Consider the following 25,749-nt stretch of genomic DNA (forward strand, 5'->3'; position numbering starts at 1 on the left):
TGGAAGGGCACCATATTGGTCTCCCTTGCCTCATACTAAAATGGAATCTACCACCTTTGTTAGACCATTGGTCCAACACTTTTAATATTATCTGATGACTGGTAGGTTTCCTTTCCAGAGTTTCCAACAGGAGTCTGTTTCCCCAGCCCTCAGCTCTAGGAACTTTTACATGCAGAGTATCTGCAAAACTGCCTCTGATGATTCCCTGCTTAGGAAAACTCTCTGAAATTCATGGGGTCACCATAAATTGGCAGATGACTTGAAGGCGTGCATGCACACACACGCAAAATATAGGCAACTTATTATTCAAAACCAAGGCTAACTGGTTTGTCCTTTCTTTGACAGGTATTCCTTGGAGGAGCCTCTTCCTCTGCAATTGTGTATTCCTGCATGGCAGGGGATTGGAGACAGTTCCTGTGTACCTTCCAGCTTTAAGATAGTATTATTGGCCTGTTACAGACAGCCAAAATAAAGCTGCTTCGAGTCACAGTGGAGGTATGGTGTTTCAATGATGCATTAGTCCTAAGAGTCCAGAAGCCATACCAAAGCCAGCTCCAGTCCTTTACCACTGAACTACAGACCTTTCCTATTACTGAGTGCAATAAAGAGGGATTATGATGATGATTTAGAAAAGCAACAAAATGAAACAACTTCTGGACTACATACAATACTGTATTCTCCTGAATGGTGATGGACAATTGATTCCACAATCTACTTTCTTACCAAATTGTCATGAATAATGTCTGCTGAGAGTTAGCTGCAAGCCACACTTGTCCTATCTTACCATGCTCCACAATAACCCACTATATCTGTTATTCTATTTTCATGTTCTATTGGTAAATAGGGACATGAAATAAAACACATGGACCTAAATCCAACTATCGGCCCCAACTAAAGTAGATCCATTACATCAATGGAATTTGTTTGAGCACTGGGTTACCAAGTTCTCATTGACTTAATAGGTGTGCTCTAGTTTGGACTAACAACTGGATTTAGGCCATTATCAGCCAAACCCATTCAGAATGGAAAACTTCAGGCAACAACATTGTGGCCAGTGGACGCTAGGTAGCTCAGCCTAGTTGTTTAAAAACTATATATATATACTAGAAACTATCTTTATTCGTGTAGTTAAAGTGGAGATTCACCATTGTATGTTGCATAGGCTGCTAATACCCAGTGCTCTGTGGAAGATTTGTTGTTGTTATGTGACATCAGTTTGACTTTGACTTATGATGATTCTATGAATGAGAGACACCCCCCCCCCCAAGAAATGTCCCATTATTCAGTACCCTGCTCAGCTCTTTGGGGGTTAATGATAGCATTAAAAATACCCTCTCCCTGCTACAAGAATGTCAAATTTAAATTGACACTCTTAAACCAAGTGCTTCACAGACAGTCATTTGTTCATTATGAGCTCGTTTTTACATGTGGATGCTCCTGGGAGATGCAAGCTAATATTGTTCCATCAGCACTAGAGTACATTAGAGAAAGCCGTTCTTATCTCTCTCCCTGGGAAGTCTTTGGATAGCACTCATTTCTCCTGGCATGCTTTTAGCTTGCAACGATTCAGATTTGTCGGTGAGTGTAACTGTAAGAAAATATTTATAAGATTTATTATGCTGAGGCTTTAACTTCATGACCAGATAATAGAAAATCACTTAGTTCTTTCTCTTTTTTTGTCCACCCCTCCCCAACAAAACCAGTTGATGTGCAGAAATTAAAAGGGCTCGTTTAGTCCTTCATATTTCACTCAAACATTTTAGCTTGATAATGATGACAGGCTGAGCATCAGTAAGGAATGCAATGGATTATCTTGTAGCCTGTTGGGAATAAGGAGGCTTTTTGTACAGGAGAGGCATAGAGTGGAGTGCATTGATTCTTTTAAAGTAATTTTTCCTTTCTAAGTATCATTACAGACTAGTGCAAAAGACATTTTCTCTAGATTGGCATTGTTAAGATTTATATTGACAGTTTGTTGCATCCAGGAGAAAAAGGGCATTGTACTCTCTACTACCCTCTCTGGTGATCGTTCAGGACATTGCTACTCAAAGTGGTGGTCCATGGATTATGGCCAGTGCACAAGCCATTGGCTACCAGTTCTTGGTGAGTTTTTACGGGGAAAACAGTTGTAGAAAATGGGCACAAATATGTCATTGGTCTCTGGGACATTGGGAATGGCTGGTCCCCCACATCAAATAGCACTGTGTAAGGACACTCCTGATACTGAATTAGAAACAGTTTGTTAGATATCATGTTAAAAAGAAGGTACATAACCTGATTTTCTTCTTGTTATCATCCTTCTTATTGTAACATGCAAATGCCCAGTGTTTGCACTGGCTGCTCTCCCATTTCCCATGTCTTCCAGGACATTATTATTTGGCTTAAAATGATTAACCAATATAGAGTGGTATCCCTCTCTATAGGTGACATCCAAAAGGCCACATGTTCTTTGTCCTTGACTTAAAATAGACACTCATATTTATATGCCATATATTCATGGCAAATGAGTTTACAGAACAGGAAAATACAATCTCACATACATGGAAAGTTTCTTCACTAAACTACAAATGCCAGAATGCCACAGAAGGCAGCCATAGCAATAAAAGTGAAATAATGGCACTGTAACAATGTAGGCGTTTTGTTTCTGTTAAAATAGGCAGGATATAAATAAATAAAACATATTTATAAATAAATAAATAAATATTGTATAAATATGAATAAATAACATAAACATAATGTACTTTATTTATGTATTTATTTATTATCTTTTTCTGTTTCTTTCTCCTCCCCCCCCCCTTTCTTCTGTTTCTTCAGATCTTTCAGAAGACACTGCATGCTTAAGTGAGACAGCAGGGGCAGGCTTTCCTTTTCATATAATCACATGGACACTTGTTAATAATGCCTTCTGAATTCAGTGAAGGCAAAAGGTGTCTTACGGTTTAGGCTCGACCCAATTAGAAGTCAGGAAGTTCATTTGCTTTCTTGTCTGGCCTCAGACTTCCTGTGTGACTTTGGACAAGGCTGTCTGACTTCATTTGCCCTTTCACTTCCAGTTTTGTAAGATAAGGATGACAACATATCCCCCAGAAAGTGTGAGGAAATATGCAAATAATATCTGTATTCTGATCTTTCTTTACTGCATACATATTTGATGACAGTTACATAATATAGACACACAGATCACAGGTTAGGCCATAGGTCAGTTGCACTGTTCTTTAGTACACAAAGTGTTTTACATTACCTCAGTAATGCTACTTCAAACCTATAAAGTAGATGAGTGTTATTATCTCCATGTTGCAAATGGGGAAGTCAAACATTAGAAAATAGGTAATTTGCCTCAGGCAACTTGGTCAGTTGGTAAGAACTCCATGTGGGACTTTTCCATTCATATTCCTGCAATCCAGCCTTATGCAGGATTCCTTACTTCTAAAGGACTTACATACATTGTATTAAGTATATTTAGTTTGGCAGTCTTAAGTATTAGGGTTTATTTTCCAGAACCTTCCTATAATAAGGACCCAGTAGTTTCAACTTCTTTAATAACATACAGAATAATACCCAAAACCAGATTCTCTACAAATAACAGTTTCACTGTGACTGGAAAGCTGTTATTTCTTTCCACTATAGGAAAGTTGTCTTAGACCAAGGCAGATAATGCTTAGTCCACCCAACCTATTATTTCCATGCTGAATGGCAGGAGCTAAACAAGGTTTCGGGCAAGATTATTTCCTAACCCTGCTTGTGGATCCTAGGTGATTTTCCACCCTAATCTGGTCCAATCCTATTTAGCTTTTGAAATGAGACCAGACCAGGTGTGTTCAGGATAGTGCAGTAATTACTAACTCCAATCCCTACAAATATATCTTTCCTTCAGCTTACTAGAGAGTGAGAATAAAGAATAATGTAGGACACATTTTGCATGTAGGGAGCACCTATGATCAAATTCTGGCATCTCCTAACAAGACAGGAATGATTCCTTCTTGAAACCTGTGCAAGCATGTCCATAAAGGCATGTCCATGTGGTCCAGATGAAGTGGTTTCCCACATCCTCATGATGCAGCAAAACCCAGAACACTCTGTAGCAATGCTGGGCAGCTGTTTACACAATTGTCCCACAGTGTCACCCAGCGCTGCCACTACTGGCACATGTAAATCCCTTTGAGGTCAAATGAGGCACCCAGCTATGTGGTCGATGCTGGGTGCCTTGGTTGTGGCCTCAGAGGGAGCAACGTACATCAGGGTGGTGGGTGGTACAGTGGGATGAGCAAGTAGCCAGACACCTAGCATTGCTATGGAGTGCAGAAGTAACAGGAGTAATCTGGGGTAGGTTTGGGGCTAGAATATTCTAGGAGCAGCATCAAATATTCTGGCAAGTGCAGATGAACCCTAGGTCAGTATCAACACTACATGGTCTGATTCAGAATAAGAAAACTTGCCCCTGTATTTAAGACTAAATAATTTAGATAAATACTCACTGGAGGCATTGGGATTTAAGTTAGTCATGACCACCACATAACTTCCATGGAAGCTTAGTGTGATTAACACAGCCAGAATCCATTTTGTGAATAGAAGGGCTCTGTCATCTCACAAAAGATGCCAGGAGCCAGTGGATATTATTTTGCCTCTCAGGAATGGTGTGGGTAGAGAAGTGATATGAGAAGCTTCTTCCTCCACAGCCCCTTATGTCACCTCTCATGATGCTCCAGAGGGTCCCCAAGAGCTTTTTCTAGAGGCACAGAGCACTATAGGTAGAAGGAGAAATCATTTCATCATTCTTTCCTCTAGCACAACAATGAGTAAAAAATCAAGAGATGGCTAAATGATTCATGAAGTCTTTCTTCAATTAACCCACCTTATGTCTGGAAGGGAGATTTCCCATTTAAGGATATTTCTCAAACAGCCTCTGTATCTGTGAACAAATAACAGAGTAAAAATGTAAGCATGGTTATTAATTGTGTTCTTTCAAAATACATGAAAGAGTTATTAAGGTACTTTGTGCATGCAGTCCAATGCACAATAATTGGGAAGTAATCTCTAATAAATAGTGCTGTTTACTTGAGAGTAAATACCTTTAGGATTAAACTGCAAATGTATCGGTAGCAAATAATATCTGCACGTGCCCTTCAAAAGTGATTGAGGGTATATATATTTTGTATTTAATTATTGCGTGACTGTTTATTTTGTTTATTGACTGACTATTTATTTTGTTTTTATATACTGCCTTTCTGAAAATTTTCACACTGGTGTTTACCATGGGTTAAGTGCTGGAAACCCACTGGTAAAATGTGCAAGGATGTGAAAGCTGTTCACACTTCTGAAACATCAGTGAAGCATCTCTTTGCTTCTATAGTCCTTGAATCGTTCATGAGCAGCCATTTCCTATTGATGGAAAATTTGCATTAATAGGAAATGGCTGCTCCACAAACGATTCAAGGACGGTAAAGGCAAGGGGACACTTCATTGACATTTCAGAAGCACAACTGGCTTTCACACCCTCATACTTCAAGGACGTTTTACTGGCACTTTACTGACACTTAACCCACGGTAAGCATAGGTTTGAATATCTTCTCTGTCAAGGGATTAGAAAAAATAAGTGTTTTTAAAAATATAGATCATAAAACATCTCTCAGACTGTCAGAGATCCATTAGGAGCTAGTACAAGTTCCTTGGCCTGGTCTTAAAAATATAAGAAGAGTAATGCTGGATCAGATTATCTAGTTCAGAATTCTCTACTGGGAGCTTTATTGCATTACAAAAGAAGCCAAGACAGAGTAGCAGAGAAACAGCTGTCTGCTTACATCTCTACATGCTCTTGAAGCACTTCCATTCTCCTTCCAGAGGGAGACAGTTGTAAAAGTGTGCCTTTTGTCAAAAGGATTTTCCCAGATTTTCTAAGTGATCAATCAGCTGTCTACTGAAAGTGCAATTACCAAGATAATCTGATGTATGGTTTGTGATCCTGGTTCAGCACAGTTATTGGAACTGTAAACCTGCATTCCTTTCCAACAGTCTTCAAATTGAAAAAATATAAGAAAAATAATGAAGTCGATCTACACGTGGATGAAATGGCATGGGTGGAGAAGAAATACTAGAAACAATTTGTATTTTGAAGGTTATTTGAAAAAAGACAAACAAGAAGGTTCTATTTGGATAATTTCTCAAGATCAAAACTGAACAAAATTAGGTTACAAATCCCTTTGAGAGTTGTATCACATCTATATTATTTGATACAGATGTATATATTTCCTAAACATTCAGTAACCACATGTGGTGTTGGAAAAGGAAAAGTAAGCAACCTCTGTATAACTGTCTTTCCCCTTTTGTGTGTTGTCATCTGGACATGCAGTTGATTCCTTTGTTTCAAAACCTGCCATGTCTGGGTTCTGCATTGGGAAATGCCTTCTGAAATTATTATATGATTCGCAAACCATCAGTGTTTCAGTTAGGCTTGAGAAACTTAATATTTCCCTTACAGGATGCAGTGTAGGCCATACACTAGAACTGAGAGATCGCAGGGCAGAACACTATTCAGCTACAAGCCAAACATGGCCATATGATGAGATGACAGTGAACATCTTTGGGCTTCCAGAATACATTTACCTTCTGGAATTTATATAGCTTACTTCCACCCACCCAGTACAACTATTAAGCATGAACAGGTGAATGGGCAGAGCTAATGGTCCACATAACGTTTGATTTGAAAATACTATTGAACAAAACATGATCAAAATATAGTTTTGTTAAGCCTAGGATAATTATGGAACATGAAGATTATTGTGAATATATGATGTTCTTAATTATACCAATTCATTCCAAAGGGCAACTGAGATGTAGATTTTTAATGTTTGAATACAGTGATGAAAAGTCACCATGTAACTTTACTCATGAGAATATGAGAATAGATTTGCAATTATGAAGATGATAAACTTTGTTTCAATACTAGTTAGACTGATAGTGAAAATGAACAAGTTCAACTATTACCATATATTTTCATATTACTTCAGTACACATAGTGAAGGCTTTAGTTTCCCTTGGAAGGGAAAGCACTGAAGACTTGCTGTCTTTGCAATCATTGTTTAATTTTAAAACATACAAAGCAGAATTACTGGAAACAAACTGACTCCTGAAACCCTATAACAAAATTGCAGAAACTGCATTGGCTTCCCTGAGAGAGAGCCACGGTTCCAGTTGCCCAAGAGTGCTACACCTTTTCCAACTAATTTTAGCTGAGCTTTTAGCTCCTTACCTTCTCTTCTCAAAATTCAGTATGAAAACCGGATTCAAAGAATTGTTCTGCTCTGCCCCTAGCTGGACAGTGTCACTATCCAAAAGTTGAGAGAGAGAGAGAGAGAGAGAGAGAGAGAGAGAGAGAGAGAGAGAGAGATTCCAGGAAAACTGGAACGTATCTGCAGTCATTAGGAAATATTTACATTGTTTTAGGAAAGCACAACTCCTGGACCATTTAGTTGCCCATTCAAGGCCACTGAATGTAATGAGGATATTCAACTTCATCAAAATGATTTTTTAAAAGTTTGTTTATAGATCTATGCTACTGCATAGCAGGATTATTAATTATCATTTTAGCTTGGTAACAAGTTAACAGGCAGCTGGCGGCATTGTTTATTAGCTTTGTCAGGCTACTATTTGAGCAAAACAGCAGTGGTGATTAGGAATCTGGTGGCCTGATACCAAAAACCCGAAGCTCACTGGCTCATCTGTTATCTGACATAAAGCAGCAGGTCTGAGCTAGTGAAACAAAAACAATCTGACAGCAAAGGAGGCTTGAAAGAATATCCTCCCCCTTCCATTTGCTTGAATTTATGCAAAACGTATATACTGAATGAAAAGCTGCTAATAACTGTCAAGATAAGGTTATTATTGGGAAGGTTGCCAGAATAAAGTTATAGCGGCCAACCAGTTTAAAGCAACTTTACAACAGAAAGACAAAATGTGAACAGAGATGACAATTGTGGAAGTTAAAGCAACTGATGGAATAGAGCATATCCACACTGTACAGCTGTAGCAATTCGGTATCATTTTAACTGCCATGGCCCCAGCCTCCAAAATCCTGGGATCTGGAGTTTGGTGTGACAATTTGAGTTCTCTGCTAGAGAGCTCTAGTGCTATAATGCAGGGCCATGCACTTTACTAGGAAAGAATTCAAGGTATCATGTCTCTGTGGATGACTTCAAGTTGCCTGTTGACTTATGGTGACCCCACGAGTGTCACAGGATTTTCTTAGGCAAGGAATACTCAGAAGTGGTTTTCCCAGTTCTTTCCTCTGAAATATAGCTTACAGTGCCTGATATTAATTGGCCGTCTCACATCCATCTACCAACCAGGGCTGACCCTGCTTAGCTTCCAAGATCAGACAGGATCTGCAGCCTTCAGGGTATTCAGGCAGGACCATACCCTAAGTGCTGGGATTCTGGAGGCTGAAACTATGACAGATGAAATATTATCAAATTGTGCTAATTGGACAGTGTGAGAATTATACTATTATTATACTCTATTTATATAGCACTGTAGGTTTACCCAAGGGTGTTTAATGCTGGGAGATTTTGATGATGACGTGGAAAAGAAGGAAAATTCTTCAAATGGACCAAGGTGAAAACGTTAAGCAATTAATTGTGTTTGCAATACCATTGGAACTTAAATATGCCAAGGTGCATGCCAGTCTTTGGGTGTCGTGTGAGTCTTGCCATCCCCTCTCCAACATATAATGTTATGACTGAGTGGGAGGGAGAGCAGAAAGAGAGCCTGTCATGCTCTTTGATGCATCCAAATGATATATCACTTTTTTCTTCATTTCTAGAAATAAAAAAAAAATGCTCCAGGGTACAGACAGTCTAAAAGCATTTGATAATAAATCTATGCAACTTCACTGGTGCTTAATACAAATTCTGCTTCAAGTGCTTTTTTAAAATGCATTATCACCTTTAAGTAAATACCATGGAAGGCTGCCAAACTCTTGGTTGCCGTTTGCTGTAAAATGATGCATTTGATATCATTAACGTGATAAAAATGTTTAAGCTTTCATTGGATTTTGCTAACTGATTTTGGCATTTGAATGATATTAATTTTTATGCATTTATCAATTATCTTTTAAGTGGCTACTATATTTCTGTTTGGGCAGGCAGAGTACACTTTTCCATTCCTAACGCTTTTTGTCCTAATTAATTTTCACTGCCAGCACACTAAAAGAGACAGCTTTAATGCTATCCTGCATGTATTTATACAGAAGTTAACATGCACTGAATTCAGTGAAGCTTGTGTATTAATAAGTGTGTATACTAGGCCCAGCCTAGAATTACACCTATGGTATTTCTACAGATTTTCATGTAGTTTTCAGCACTTTCAGGTTAAAATAAAAAAGCAGTATGTGCAAAGGATTGAAAGGAAAAACACCAGTAATTCAACTGATGAACTGTATCATGGTACTGCTGCTATCCTCAATCTTTCTGGGTAAACATGTGATGTAACTGGGGGAAATCCAACTATTTGATGAAGGGGTGCAGGAGACATCTCTAGATATCTTTTGTTGGGAACACATTTTCAGATGCCCTTGTGGCCAAAACAGCACTATCAACTCTTTATTCTTTCTGTTTTACTCTAGAAACAAAACACAATGATGTATATGGATGTATATTTTTAATAATAATACTTCACTTTGAACCTAGGCCACATTCCTATGGCTCAAAATCCATCCAACATATTTCAGTGCCAAATTTTGATTAGGTCCATCAGTCCTGGCACAGGGGACTAATATATGCCATGGAAAATTGGGTTTTAAGTGAACTGATGCTGAATTTTTAAATTGAAAAGTGTATGTTTCTTAACTCCAAAAGTCTATCACCACAAACCATTGTGCTGAATCCTATAGCATAGTTCTGGGGTAACACAAGTTTACATACTTGCCAGGCATGTTAAAAATGAAGCTGAATCCAAAGAAGAAAAAATATTGGGGGTTGGTGAGCATTCTGATCTGGGAACATCAGATACGTCAGTTCTAACTTGGAAGATATTGTCTCCAAAGGACTTGCTTCTCATTTGGGTGTGCATGGACTCAGATTTTCTGATTCATTCACTGATGGTGATGGTCATAATAGACATATTTCATCAGCTTTAGCTGGTAAGCCAACAATTCCCTTTTGTCCATAGGGTTCAGTTATCCACTCAGCCATGAAATCCACTGGATGACCTTGAGTAAGTCACATGTCGTTAGACCCAGGGGAAGGCAATGGCAAACCTCCTCTAAACAAATCTTGCCAAGAAAACTCCATAATAGGTTGACCTTATGGATAACATAAATCAAAAACAACTTGAAGGCACACAGCAACAAACCATCTACTCTATAGTAAATTCTTCTTTTGATAACTGTGTCATGTTCCATTTCAAGTTGCCTTCAGAGATGTCTTCTACTCCAGGTGGAAGACATCTTTGTTTTCTCTGTCTTCTACTCTGTTTTCTCCAAGCCACCTATTCTCTGATATGGGCTGAAGAATATATCTTACCTCTGGCTGGCCTACACTGCTAAATTAATCATACTGCTATACTAATAAACTAGTTCTCATTTCAAAGATATTTATGTGGCTTTCTCTTTGCCTCCCTGCTGAGTTTATTGAGGGCAAAGTACTTTTGAACTTTGAACTCAGTTCATAAGAACTGAAGCAAGCCAGGATGAGGGGGAGAAATGGGAGGAGCAAAAGGTAACTGGGGCATTATAAAAGCAACTGAAAAAGTAGGACAGCAGATGATTAATCTGGAGTGTTGCTGCCAAGTCAGAACACTTGGAGTGGATACTCTTATCTCCCTGTCATCACCAAATTCCCCATTGCCTGTTTCTTGCCAGTTTCATGTAGATTGTTCTTTCCTCTCTGCTGCTAGATTGTTGTACAGATCGCTTTATTTGCACTAAGGAGAAAATGAAGAGAAGGGTCTTCACTCTCTCCCAGTGAGCAAAAGGGAACACTGGTGTCTGTTTGTGTTTGTGTGTGTGTGTGTACACCCAGGAGTGTAATTAAGCACTACAGGTTTTGCATGCACAAGATGGCCATTTGTCTCTAACATCTCTAGACAGGATTAGGAAAGAGCCACATACTAAAGTATATGGGAGCTTCTTGTGCTAGCCAGCCAGCCAGATTCATATTGATTGGGGATTTGAACCCCAAAATCTCTGTACTCAGACCATCTCTCTAATGCTACAGTACAGTACAGTACAGTACAAAAGTATAATCTTTTAGATTATAATGGGAATTTTTAACAGTCACTAATTTGCAATATATTATGGGAGATAGATCAGAATGAATATTTCTTGGCTTGAAGTCTACACGTAATGGAGTGGATAGGATTGACCAAATTGAAACTTAACCCAAACAAGAAAGTGGTCTTCCTGCTCAGTCACAAGGCAGATCAGAAAATAGGGATTCAGCCTGTGCCAGATGGGGTTATATTCCCCCTGAAATTTCAGGCTCAAAGCTTGGGTGTTCTCCTGAATTCAGAACTAAGCTTGGAAGGCTAGGTTTTGGTAGCGGCCAAGAGTCCATTTGCACAGTTAAAAGTAGTATGTCACCTATGCCTATTCCTTGAGAAGTCAGATGGCAATTGTAATATGCTTTGCTAACATTCTGTTAGGATTACTGTAATGCACTTTATGTGGGGCTGCCTTTGGAAACTATTTTGAAACTGTCAAGAATGCTGCAGCTGGGCTGTTGACTGGGGCTGGTTACAGGGGTCAGGTTATCCCCAATGAAACAAATTCACTGGTTGTTAGTCTGATTCTGGGCACAATTCAAAGCACTTGCTTTGACCTGTAAAGCCCTAAACCACTTGGATCCTGACTATCTGAAAGTCCATATCTCCTTATGCACAGGACTGTGCCAACTCAAGTTTTAAGGTCTTCAGACAAAGGCTTTCTCTCAACCCCACCACCTTGCAAGCATGTTTGGTGAGGATACAGGACAAGCCCTTCTCTGTGGCTGCTCCCAGGCTGTGGAACACCCCTCCACAGGAGCTCTGCTTGGTCCCTTCCTGACTCTCTTTCTGCCAGCAGGCGAAGACCTTTTTGTACCAAATTTGGAAACTTCAGTTGGTGCAAAACATGGTAGCCAGATTGGTTACTGGTGATTCTTGGAGTGATCATATTGCACCTCTACTAAAATCACTCCACTGGGTACCAATTAGTTTCCTGACAAGGTACCAAGTGTTGGTTATTAGCTTTAAAGCCTGTGGTTTGAGTTCAGATTACCTATGAGATATCGTTCTCTTCTATACTCCACCCTATACATTCAAATCTTCTGAGGGACATTTACTTCAGTCAGCCAGGACCAGGCTGGCAATTGTTAAACAGAGAACTTTTTCTTCAGCTGTTCCCAAAATATAGAATGACCTGCTAAAAGAAATTTGATAGAGACACGGTATTTGAGTTTAAAACAGCACTGAAGATCAACGGGATTGCCATATGTCAACAGGCAATGTGAAGGTGCACACACGCATGCACAATTTTTATGCTTTTTAACTGATTATGTATTTTAAATTCGTGCTTGTGTTTTTAACTGTGTTATGTACTTATTCATTTCTGTATTGTAATCTGTTGCTTCCTGCTTTGATTCATAGAGAGAGGCAGGACTACCCTTCATAGATTCCCCCCAGGTAACATATTTGCCAAGGGCTACCAAAGCATCAGTAGACCCTATAAAAGTTATTGGAGTGGGCAGCAGCACTACAACTGCCAGCACTGAGCATGTTTCAAGAGAAAACAAAAAGTCATGATTGTTGAAAGAGCAGTTAGTAATAATTATATATCCATCTTTGATTGATAGTGAATAAATATGCCATAGGCATGAGTCCACATTTTGGGGAAATGATTAGAACAGATGGTCTCTGCCTTAAGGAGTTGGAAAGCAAGCATAGGGATGACAAGTAGAAGTCAGTGAAAACTAGTAAAAGTGGCAGGGGAAACAATTCATTGTAAGAGAGTTTGGAAAATGAATAGGATCCCATTTGTTATCTATGCTCTTTAGAAGACTACAGTGCTCCCTCCGTTTTCACAGGGGATCTGTTTTCTCACTGTTTGACATGACCCGGCCAAACCAGTGTGTACATGGGGTGGCACCAGTTTTTTTGATGGCTAGAACAATGTTACACATCATGGCTTTTCATGTACATATAATCAGTTCCAGTGGCTAGAGCTGTGTTTTGGTTTATGCAGCCAAGCTTGGCAATTGAACTGTCTTTTCCTTTCAGTCCAGTTGGATTTTGGAACAAACGGAGACCTCCCTTAGACTCTGACTTAATTCACTTGGCCTACAGCGTATGTTTCACTTGTGTTCATAGGAACAACCAGTAAAGAGCAAAAATTGACTAGGAAGCTAGAATGAAAGTCAACAGGACAAATATGTGGACAGGTGTACAACTTCAGACATCAAAAAACTGACCCCTAGTTTTTGGTCCCCTCTTTAACTATGAACTTACCTCTGTAAGTTCAGGAAACCCTGTGATACACAAGGGGTTCCTATGTGGCTGGCCATGGTGAGTTGACTGTTTCGGAAGAAATGTCCACAGCTTGTCCTTGCATATTCCAAACCAGGTTATTCAAGATGGTTTGAAATTGCACCAAGGTATTCTATATATTTAATTGGTGTAGACATTGCCCATGCTTTTATTAACTAGCTTCAGCTGCATGAAAAATTCTCCGAGACAGTGAAGGTCCTGGGTGAGAGAAACTCTCACAGAATGAAGGAACAGATTGGGGAGTCCCGGCGGCATTGGTGGCATTCTCCCATGCGATAATATGAATTCCCCCCCATTCTGACCCATTTTCATTCCCTTCCTTTCCACCAGTTCCCCAAGCCCCATGTGATCAGTTTATTAGTTTGCCACCACAAAAACAACAGGTTTTATGCAAAAAGTACTGATGGTGAATTTTTTAAATAACATAAGTGCCACTGTCATTACTTTGTATATTTAATAACCTCTGAATTAATCCAACCATGTCTAATACATGGAGACACCTGAAATTCCTTTCATGTATCTAATGAAGTCTGTGAAACCTAAAGAATAAATGTATTAGTCCTTACAGCAGCTGGAGGAACCCTTGAATCCATGCATAAAATTTATATCTACAGTTCAAAAAGAATATTTTTTCCCAGTCATTATCTATTGGGGAACCCCTAGTGACTTCTCACATAACACTAGGGTTTCCCTAGCTGAGAATTCCTGCCTTAAAGTTGTCAGAAGACTCTTCCTTTTTATAGGGATATATCAGTTTAGATAAGCATTGGGTCTGAGATTAAATAGGTTCTCAGATGCATCCCTATTCTTCTTATCTTACGCTAATACATATTCATGAGACTGAAACAGTATCATGTTGAAATTTTGCATAAGAAAGTCTGGGAACCAACTGGGAACTAGGCAGGTTGTTCTGATTCCATTAGTTACACAAAGCTCATATTATTGCCTGCCTTGTAGTATGCAGCTTAAAACAAACACCATCGAAGATCGTATTATGATCCTGGCATGAAGGAGAGTTTCATCCAGAAATATTATGCATACATGTGCATTCCTCCAGGCACGTGCAGCCCAAATTGGCATTCAACATGCTGCAGTTCCAGTTCAGATTGTTGGCTCTGATCCCTGTTGTGGTCACATTGAATAGAGTACAGTGTGTTCTGAAAAGCAGATTTTGCTGGTGAAGCTCTGGGTGTAGGCATGTTCTGAGTTTCATATGAAGTGTTGCTGTCATGTCAGTCCAAGAGAGGGAGAGGCAAACAAAATTGATCAAGATTATGTTTTTGTCAAAAGAAAGTTAAATACCTAGGTATATGGATTAGTAAAAGAAATGGGGACATATTTGAAAACAATTATAAGCAAAAGTGGAAGGAAATGAGAAAGGATATAGAGAGATATGCAAAACTACAACTCACATTTTGGGAAGGAACACATACATAAAAATGGATATACTGCCTAAATGTATCTTCTTGTTTCAATGCCTTCCAAAAATAACAAATGAAAAGTGCTTTGATGAATGGAAAATGGCATTAGCAAAATTCATTTGGGCAGGCAAAAAACCTTGAATAAAATGGAAATTATTGACCGATTCAAAAAACAGAGGTGGGTTAGGAGTTCCAGACTTAAGACATTACTATTACGCCTGCAGACTGGTTTGGATATCCAACTGGGTAACATTGTCAAATGAGAGAGTACTGACATTAGAAGGCCATAATATAAGGTATGGTTGGCACACCTTTATGAATTACAATAAACGAAAAGAGAATAAAGAGTTCACCAATCATTATGTTAGAAAAGGACTGCTGAACATCTGACTACAATGCAGAAGAAAGATCTATGTAAAAACCAGTCTGGATGTCTCCCCAAGAGGCGTTTTTTGAGAGATTTAGAAATACAGGAGTAAAGTGGATAACATACGAAGAGTTGATAAGAAAAGACAGAGATGCAAAGATCAGAATAAAGTCTAGGGAAGAACTTGCAAAGGAGGACATAAAATTAGACTGGTTCCCGTACAAACACTTAGAGGAGAAGGTGAAAAAAGATTTGAAAACTGAAGGAATAGAAAGCTCCAAAATGAATTAGATAAAATATTAGTGGATAAAGAAAAAATGATTAAAAGAATATACGAAACATAACTAGAAATAGAGTTAGAACAAGATAGAAGTAAAGACACAATGACTAAGTGTAGTCAATGCTTTCAATACAATATTGAGCTAGAAGATTGGGAGAAATCATGGTCCAATACAAACAAATTCATGTTAGCACAAAACTTGAAAGAAAACTATTATAAAACATTCTATATGTGACACCTAACACCAATGAAGTTAGCTAAAATATATAAAAGGATTAGTACAAGCTGTTGGGAATGCAAAAAGAAAGAAGGCACCTATTTTCATATATGGTGGACCTGTAAAAAAGCTAAGCTTTTTTGAAAGAGAATTCATAAGGCGATTAATGAGATATTACACACAAATTTCTAGATGAAACTAGGAATGTATTTACTTAATATAACATCTATGTTAGAGAAAGAAATAGAAAAACAATACACAAAGTTAATTTTGTATATGGTGACGTCTGCGAGGTTATTATATGCACAGAAATGAAAATCTATGCAAATTCCTTCTTTAGAGGAATGGTTAAACAAATTATTGGTACTGAAGGATGCAGACAGATTATCAAGAAAAATAAAAGACAAAGACACTAAAAACATAGAAGTATTAGAAAAAGAAATTAGAGATAGGAATAGAGAATAAACAAGGCAGTGAATATATATCAAAGAAAAGAAAAACATATAAGTTTAGAAAGGGAAAGTTATAAGAAAAATAGCAAGAAAATCCAAAGAGAAGAACTTTGGGCATAAAGAGACAAAATTACCACTGAGAAGTAGAATCTAAAAGAAGGACATCCAAATTGTAACTGAGTCTAGAGTGATTTTTTTTCCTTTTCTAATGAATCAGTTAAGGAGTTAAAATAGAAATTATGTGATATAGCAGAAGAATCTAAATTAATTTATAATAGGGCAGGATGATATAATAATAATAATAATATGTTTTATTTGTATACCGCTTTTCCTACGATCAAAGCGGTTTACAGCAGACATATGGATATACAACAGAACAAAGTAAATAACAAGTTCAATACAAGCATAGCAGTAATACAAAATCCAATATTACAATAGTACAGTTAAAATACAATTAACAAAGATAAGAAAAAAGAAAAAAACCCATTATACTAGCTGATACATGCATACACTTACATCCCATATCCAACTCTCCCCCCCTCAACACACAACACAGTAGCAGAGAAGGATACAAACAATCAATCACTACAACTGTACAGCTAGCAGGAACCCAACCCATCTGCCTCTAAGATGTTACACAAGTGCGCAGTTGCGCAGTTGAGATGTTAATGTCCGTAGGCGGCATCTCTGGGACGGTGCGCAGATGCGCAAGCAGACACCCGAGCCCAGAGAGCCGCCTGGCCGTAGCAGCAGCCCCAGCCGCACAGTCCTTGGAGGAAAAAGAGGGGGCGGGACCTTCGTTCAGGCAGGCAGTTGGAGCTAGCCTGCCTCTCTCCCCCTCAAGATGGTGGCTGAAGGGAGGGCTTTTCTTCGTTCAGGCAGGCAGTTGGAGCTAGCCTGCGTCTCTCCCCCCAAGATGGTGGCTGAAGGGAGGGCTTTTCTTTGTTCAGGCAGACAGTTGGAGCTAGCCTGCCTCTCTCCCCTCAAGATGGTGGCTGAAGGGAGGGCTTTTCTTCGTTCAGGCAGACAGTTGGAGCTAGCCTGCCTCTCTCCCCCCAAGATGGTGGCTGAAGGGAGGGCTTTTCTTCTTCAGGCAGGCAGTTGGAGCTCGCCTGCCTCTCTCCCCTCAAGATGGTGGCTGAAGGGAGGGCTTTTCTTCTTCAGGCAGGCAGTTGGAGCTCGCCTGCCTCTCTCCCCTCAAGATGATGGCTGAAGGGAGGGCTTTTCTTCTTCCAGGCAGGCAGTTGGAGCTCGCCTGCCTCTCTCCCCTCAAGATGGTGGCTGAAGGGAGGGCTTTTCTTCTTCCAGGCAGACAGTTGGAGCTCGCCTGCCTCTCTCCCCTCAAGATGGTGGCTGAAGGGAGGGCTTTTCTTCTTCAGGCAGGCAGTTGGAGCTCGCCTGCCTCTCTCCCCTCAAGATGGTGGCTGAAGGGAGGGCTTTTCTTCTTCCAGGCAGACAGTTGGAGCTCGCCTGCCTCTCTCCCCTCAAGATGGTGGCTGAAGGGAGGGCTTTTCTTCTTCAGGCAGGCAGTTGGAGCTCGCCTGCCTCTCTCCCCTCAAGATGGTGGCTGAAGGGAGGGCTTTTCTTCGTTCAGGCAGGCAGTTGGAGCTAGCCTGCGTCTCTCCCCCCAAGATGGTGGCTGAAGGGAGGGCTTTTCTTCGTTCAGGCAGGCAGTTGGAGCTAGCCTGCGTCTCTCCCCCCAAGATGGTGGCTGAAGGGAGGGCTTTTCTTCTTCAGGCAGGCAGTTGGAGCTCGCCTGCCTCTCTCCCCTCAAGATGGTGGCTGAAGGGAGGGCTTTTCTTCTTCAGGCAGGCAGTTGGAGCTCGCCTGCCTCTCTCCCCTCAAGATGGTGGCTGAAGGGAGGGCTTTTCTTCGTTCAGGCAGGCAGTTGGAGCTAGCCTGCGTCTCTCCCCCCAAGATGGTGGCTGAAGGGAGGGCTTTTCTTCGTTCAGGCAGGCAGTTGGAGCTAGCCTGCGTCTCTCCCCCCAAGATGGTGGCTGAAGGGAGGGCTTTTCTTCGTTCAGGCAGGCAGTTGGAGCTAGCCTGCCTCTCTCCCCTCAAGATGGTGGCTGAAGGGAGGGCTTTTCTTCGTTCAGGCAGACAGTTGGAGCTAGCCTGCCTCTCTCCCCCCAAGATGGTGGCTGAAGGGAGGGCTTTTCTTCTTCAGGCAGGCAGTTGGAGCTTGCCTGCCTCTCTCCCCTCAAGATGGTGGCTGAAGGGAGGGCTTTACTTCTTCCAGGCAGGCAGTTGGAGCTTGCCTGCCTCTCTCTCCCCAAGATGGTATCCCCAAGATATGATCTGTATTAGAAAAAAAGGATTTGTGAATGTTTGTTTTTGTAATTTTAATCTTGTTTGAAATAAAGAATTTAAAAAATGATTATGTTTTTGTGTTGAGCAAATACAAGCAGAAGTTTTACCCTCCCATCTTAATTTGAAAGCAGATTCACAGAGTCAAGGCTGCATCCCATGTGTCTAGTTTGTAATGTGGGAACAACCTCCATAGACAGAGAACAGTGTCAGGTAAGTCACTCTCCGTGGGTAGAGCATGAGCAGAAAGTGGTAGAAATCAGAAGGTATCAGAGTTGCTCTGTCCCACCTCCTTGAATGTTTATTATACCTCCAAAAAAGTTTATTTCTCCCTGTCATTGGTATAAATTTATTTCTACTGCAACCCCCATTTTCAAGATAGCTGATGAAAGGTATTTAAAACATCTTTAAAAAAATACAAAAAATAACTAAAACAAGAGAACTCTAAGAATTAGTATCTGTAAGCTACTTAGGTCTAGTGCAGGGGTAGGCAACCTGCGGCCCGCGGGCCGGATGCGGCCCGGCAAGGCCTTGGGAGTGGCCCCAGCCCAGTCCTGCCGCTGATTGCCGCCGGAGCCTTTGGCCTATCAGGAGGAGGCGGGCAAGGGGGGGGCAAGGAGCAGGCAAAGGGAGCAAGTGGCGGGCAAGGGGGGCAATTGTCTATAGAAGCCTCCGAAACATGCATTTATATTAACATTTTTTAAAAAATCAGCAAATTTTTTAGCGTGTCCTCCATATTTTTAAAAAAGTATCCTCCATTTGAAATTTTTGTCCTACATTTGTCCTGGTTTATTTATTTATTTAAAAATTATTTAATTATTTATTTTTTGGCTTCGGCCTCCCAGTTGTCTGAGGGACAGCAACCCGGCCCCCGGCTCAAAAAGGTTGCCTACCCCTGGTCTAGTGGATATAAAAGGTCTTATGTAATAAAATGATATTTCCCTGAATCAAGAAGGACATAATATTAAGTGATAGCAAGTTTTTCTTTGAAGAGAATTCTACAAATAGGTTGCCACAACTAAAAACGCCTTTTCTCCACACACCTGTATAGCCTCCAAAGGCAGAGGCACTCAGAGAAGGATTTGAGCTGACATAAACATCCCACATTCATCTGGGCACATGCAGTAGAACTTTAGATTGACTGACTGACTGACTGATGAATATTTATAAACTGAGTATATCTAAAAAATTTACCCAAAGTATACAACACACAAATTAACTTCCAATTATTTATGTGATCCATAAACTAGATGGCCAACTGGAGGCCTATCACATAAAGGTAGGTTTTCAACAATCATTGTTGGAACCTGTCAAATTTCTGAGAGAAAGGTTTCACATATAGTATGAACCAAAGTGTTTAATGCTCTGGTCTGAGTGGCTCCAGAGAGATCCTTGGAAACATAGGGTAACATCAGTGAGCTTCTTTAGATGTCCATAAAGACTGGATGTGTCTACAAAGAAGAAAGTAAGCCTGTCAGATAAATAAGCCTTCAGAGGGAGTGCAACTCCATCCAGAACAGGTAGTTTACCCATGTCCCAAGTATGAAAATTATTCTTCTGCAGGTGCTCTGTCTTGCCAGAATTTAACCTAACTTTATATATAGAACCTGCATGATCATTCAATACCTCATTTATATGTGACAGTGATTGATTCTGTATTGCAGATATAATGCAGTTTGACACCACTTGAACTGCCATGGCTGAATGCTATAGAATTCTGGGATCTGTAGCTTTGTAAGATAGTTAGCCTTATCCCAGGATTCCAAGAACTGAGCCATGGCACCTAAAGCAATATCAAACTGCATTATTTCTGCAGTGCAAATTCAGCCAGTGAAACAGACTTGGGCATCATCAACAAACCCCACAAAAAACTATGGATGCCAGCCATGAAAGCCTTCGACTCCACATTGGAAACCTCTACGGGGAGAAACTGTTCCAAGACACCTGGAGACTGGAAAAACTCTGGACCAGGAAAACACATCTGCTCTGTTCACTAACTTTCCTGCTGCGCTGCAGAGACACAGATACCATACTGAGTCAGCCAGAAAAATCAGCAGTAGCAGAACATGTTATAAACCTTCCTGGGCACAAAATGCTGTTTGAAAACACTGAAATTCTGGACCATGCCAACAACTACCATGTCAGGATGCACAGGGAAGCCACTGAAATCCACAAACACCTGAACAATTTCAACAGGAAAGAGGAAACCCTTAAAGTAAATAAGGTTTGGCTACCAGTCCTGAAAAATAGCAAGATGAAGACTCAACAAATGCAAATGAGAAATCTCCCAGGGTCAGGGGTTTCCCAGCAGACAATGTGCACTAATCAAGCAGACACTAATCCTCTTTTGCAATCCCTCCCATCCTGAGGCCTGCCTTTAGCAACAGAACAATACACTTGCAAATCACTCCTGCCTTCCCAGGTCACACAGTATATATATACACCCAACTCATTTCCAGGCAAGCATTCTCTGAAGATGCCAGCCACAGATGCTGGCGAAACGTCAGGAATAAACTCTTTTAGAACATGGCCACATAGCCCGAAAATCCCACAAAAAACTATGGGGTGATACTTTTTCCAAGTCTCCTGATAATGCCTACCAATGACTTCATATAGATATTAAATAAGGGCAAGGCGGTAGGTAGCCTGAAGCACCCCATAGTACAGAGATGACAATACTACTTTGAAATCTGCTGTAAAGCAGAACTAATGAACTAGTGAAAAACAGTATCTTCAACTCCCAACTTACTGAGTTGATCTAGAAGAATATTGTAGTCAATGTTAATTTTGTTCAGTAAGCAAGCAAGAGCAATAGGGTTGCATTCCCCATGTCTTTCTCTTGGTGAAAGTCATCTGTTGGACTGGCCAAAGTTTATTCAGTTCCAAATCTAACACTAATCCCAAACTGAAATGGGACTAAATCACTGGTATCATCAAAAAAATGTCACTAATCATATTTCTACTAGAGTGTAAACCTCCCTTAAACTCCCATCCCCTCAATAGGAGTATTTTCAACCAAACTGTTATTGCCAAGATCCCTGGGATTTAGAGAGAATTTCTTGATGAACAGACATGCTACTGCCTCATTAAGGGCAGCGGGCACCACTCTTCCACATAAAGAAACATTTGCCATACTCTGGATGCCTCAGGATTCCCTTTCTGCTTCCCTCAACTGGCCACAAAGAGAAAGGAACCCAACAGTATGTGGTTGAACACACTGTTGGAATATGTGTGATGTGCTTTGCTGATGCATGGAATTCTAATTGCAGTTGCAGATAGTGCAAGGTAGAAAAGCTCTCAGTGAAGTTTTCCACTTCCAGGTTTGTCAGCCCAAATTCATGCAATCTGTGGTCACAGCAACCATTAAATCCATAAGAGATTCTTCTTCTGTGATCTAGGTGGTATTGAGAAGGTTGCCACTGGCAGGAACACATGGAGTCCAGTCTCCTAGAGAACAGGACAAATATTATTCCTGGAATGCAACATTTCTTCAAACCTCAACTTTGTTCATTAATAGCTAAAGAAGCCCTCCTTTGTTCAAGTGGAAAATTATTTTACCATGTTAGTCAACTTGAGTGTCATTCATGCTTGCCTGTATTGGGAGGAGCAGCCAGAGGTGGGGCAGAAACCATAAACAGCACAGAAAACATCAGCTTGCAACTTGCCTATCTATCACAGCTGACCAAGGCATTTCCAGTATTTCAATGATGGATCTTTCCAAGACCTTGTGCTCTGTAAATCCTAAGTGTCTAAATATTTACCTTATGCAGGACCATGTACATAGGACGTCTAAAGGAAATGAAACTAAGAATAGGTTAGAGAAGAACTGAACAAGGAGCTTAAAATAACCCTTTGGAAGAGGAGTCTTGGTAAACAGTCAAAAAGTGCTGTGCTGAATGGAAAATTCACAATGAGCTCACTCCACCAGGAGGGATGACATTCTGGGCAAGCTTTCTCTGGGGTGGGGAAGGAGATAGCTGACAGCATTCCAGGGCTCAACTGGTGACAGAGGGTGGGAAGGGAAAAGAATGACCACACCTTTAGAAAAAACAAAAGAAGAGAAGAGAAGCATGACAGGAGTGCTTGAAACGTGGGCTGCTTTTATTAAGGGTGTGTGTGTGTGTGTGTGTGCGTGCGCACGCGCACGCGCACATGGTTGATCTCCTTAGGGGCCTTTTCCATGTGAATTAAATGCTTAAATCCTGCCACTAGTACTAACTAGAGTAGGCCCATGGAATCAATAGGATTTACATATGTTTTGATCTTCTATTTTGCTGTTGGATGCTTGGGACTAGCAATTGTATTTAGACCAGAAGGAATATTGAAATCCTTTGCAAATATCAATCTGGGTTTATAGACACTTGCTCTACATACTTCTGAATAAACCAGTTTTCTGACTGTCAGTTTGCCACATTCTGGAAAAATTGTCATTTTCTGTATTCTGTGTGCAAATCACTTTTGACTTTGACCAAACAGCTGAAGGTGTGAAAGGGTGCTTTTTTTGTTAGTTTTTGAAAAGAACAACTTGTCTTACAATAGAACATATTCTGTATTTTCTAGGAAAGGATGCACAAAACATCTTGATTCCACAGCAAAATGATTAGGTGAAGCCAGGAATTCACCTATTCATTCTTTTGCAGGTTATGAAACACTAAGACTGAGGCTTAGAAAAGCCCAGGAAAATTATCAAGAAGGTGGTAATGAATTTCTTTCCATGCAGTCTTTTGTATGTGTCTGAAATGAGTCTAGGCACAAACTGCAGGAAAAGAGATTCCATCATAAGATTAAAAAGAACTTCCTGACAGTAGGAGATGTTTGACCATGGAGTATGCTGCTTTGGGTGGCTTCATCCTGTTGTCTTTTTCTCAGCAAGCACAGACTTTGGGATTCAAACAGGCCTTGGGTAAATTACTTCAATGGCTGCAGAAGGGGCTTTTAATTGCATGGCTGCTGTGTTTCTTGTGTTTCTAAATTGTTTTTGTAAGCTATTTTGAGTCCTGTAAAGCACAGAAAGGTAGGATATAAATTGAAGGGATGGATGAATGAATTCATCTGACTGGTGTACTCATCTGAATGTTGGACTAGGAGTCTAGGAGACCAGTGTTCAGATACCTGCTAACCTATGGAAATCCATTGGGTATTCTTGAACAAGTCACATTCTCTCAACCTTAGAGGAAGGTAATAGAAAACATCCTCTGAATACAGCTTGCAAAGAAAACCCTATGATAGGGTTGCTATAAGTCATATAATAACAAAGAGCTGCTACTGCTTATCAAAACTGAGATCAGATTCATATCCTCTGTATTTCTACACTGTTTTACCAAAATTGCAAGAGTCCCAGGAGGGCATCGACAATCAATATTTATTAGTTCAGTTAAAGCAGCTGAGAGGACTTGGGCAACTCAAAGTTGGGATCAAACCTGTGTATATAGGTTCTGAAAAACCAAACTCCAAAATGCAAATTCAAAATAGTTTTATTTGCAAATCAAAGAGAATCATCATTCACATAGAGATACTGTGGAGCTTATCACTTTGGCCAATAGCCAACTTACCTCTTCCGGCTTGAGTTCTGGATCCCCTGGATGTTATTACAGCTAAATTACCACCAATCTATGTAGGATACCACCGCCCAGATGCATCCCGGCCAATTTTTAAGTTGGAAGTTCCTGAACTTTGAAAAAGTGCTGGCTGAGCAAGGCTTTGACTCAGGATGCATCCGGGTGGTGGCATCCCATGTAGATCCATGGCAATTTAGCTATGATAACATCTGGGGGCATCCCGGATCCAGAATTGAAGCCAGAAGAGGTAAGCCATCTTATTGGCCAAAGTGATAAACTTCTCAGTCATGCACAGTCAGTTAAGATCTAATAATATAAAAGTTGGTAGTAAATAGATACTGAAGGGATTGCAGGGGGTAATATTGTACTGATTCCAGAAGCAGAGCTCCAGTCCAGGGACACTGTGAAGTAAAATGGCTTAGCAGCTGCCTGTGGCTCTTGGAGTGGCCAGCAATGCTGAGGAGTCAAGTAAGATACTGAGAGATGGTCAGTCTGAACTCAAGCAATACTGAATTGGAGGTGCTTGAGCAAGCATATTTGTATGACAAAACACATCCTCGGGCAGAATTTTGGATTAAAATGAAGTTTCTAGGAGAGAAGAATCAGAAGGGAACTTGTGAATGGCCAGACAATCAATGTAAATGTCTCTGGGAAATGGGGTAATGCTTCCAGAAGGAAGTATTCTTGGATTTGTATTCAATTGTAAACATTAGATCCATTACTCACCATCACTCTTACCAGTGAAAGGATTATGCAGATTCCGTTCTTGATTATCTATTCTGGCCATGTGCTTTTGAGCTTTCCCCATGCTTTGCCTCCTGGATCTCCAAATATGGTCATGGATCTCCTTATATGGTATGGCTCGTTTCTTGCACATGCCTCAAACATCACTTTTAATATCAACTTGATATTGAAAAATAAGAGGGGTGCAGAGAGCCAGACCTTGCAATAACAATTGTTTCACTTCCCTTCCCTTCTGTTCATTTTATATTTCATTCCCCCCCCCCCTTTTTTTTGCATGGTTTAATAGGAGCTTAACTTTTAAAAATCATTTTCACACTTTATTTTTGAGGAGCAACAGGTCACATCCCATTGCCTCCTCCTCTCTCTTTGCATCTAGAAGTTTAAGGACCCTGAAATAAGACTCCTCATTGTCCCCCATCCTCCTTATGTCTGGCTACGAATGCTGCTGAAGCAGTACTGTGACTAAAGTCAGAAAACACTAGGGGAAACATTCTAAAAACTTGCAGCCTCAGTCCTATTGTAAGACTAAAGGGTGGGGAAGACTCTTCCCCAGCTCTTTTTGTGAAGGAAGCACAATAAGCATGCCCAACTTGTATTTACTATTCTTGAATACTTGACATTCACAATCCAGACAAGATTACTGACATAGTAATTCAGTGTTGTCTCTAGGTGTGCAAGCATGTGTTCTTGTTTCTCTTTCCAGACCTAGCAATTAGTATCTGATCCCTATTGCAAGCATGTGTCCGTCTGTCTCTTTGTGAACTTTGTGCCAACATACCTTTCAAGCTTCAGGCAGACCTGGGTGGATACTAGGGGAAAATGTCCCAAGGTATGTATGGACTATAGGTTTGGCCAAAAACTGAATACTTGTTTGAACAGTGTTTTCAAGTC

This window comes from Sceloporus occidentalis, unplaced genomic scaffold (assembly GCF_023333645.1).
Source record: "Sceloporus occidentalis isolate IW3139 unplaced genomic scaffold, rSceOcc1.0.p SCAF_3, whole genome shotgun sequence".
In the NCBI taxonomy this organism is placed as follows: Eukaryota; Metazoa; Chordata; class Lepidosauria; order Squamata; family Phrynosomatidae; genus Sceloporus; species Sceloporus occidentalis.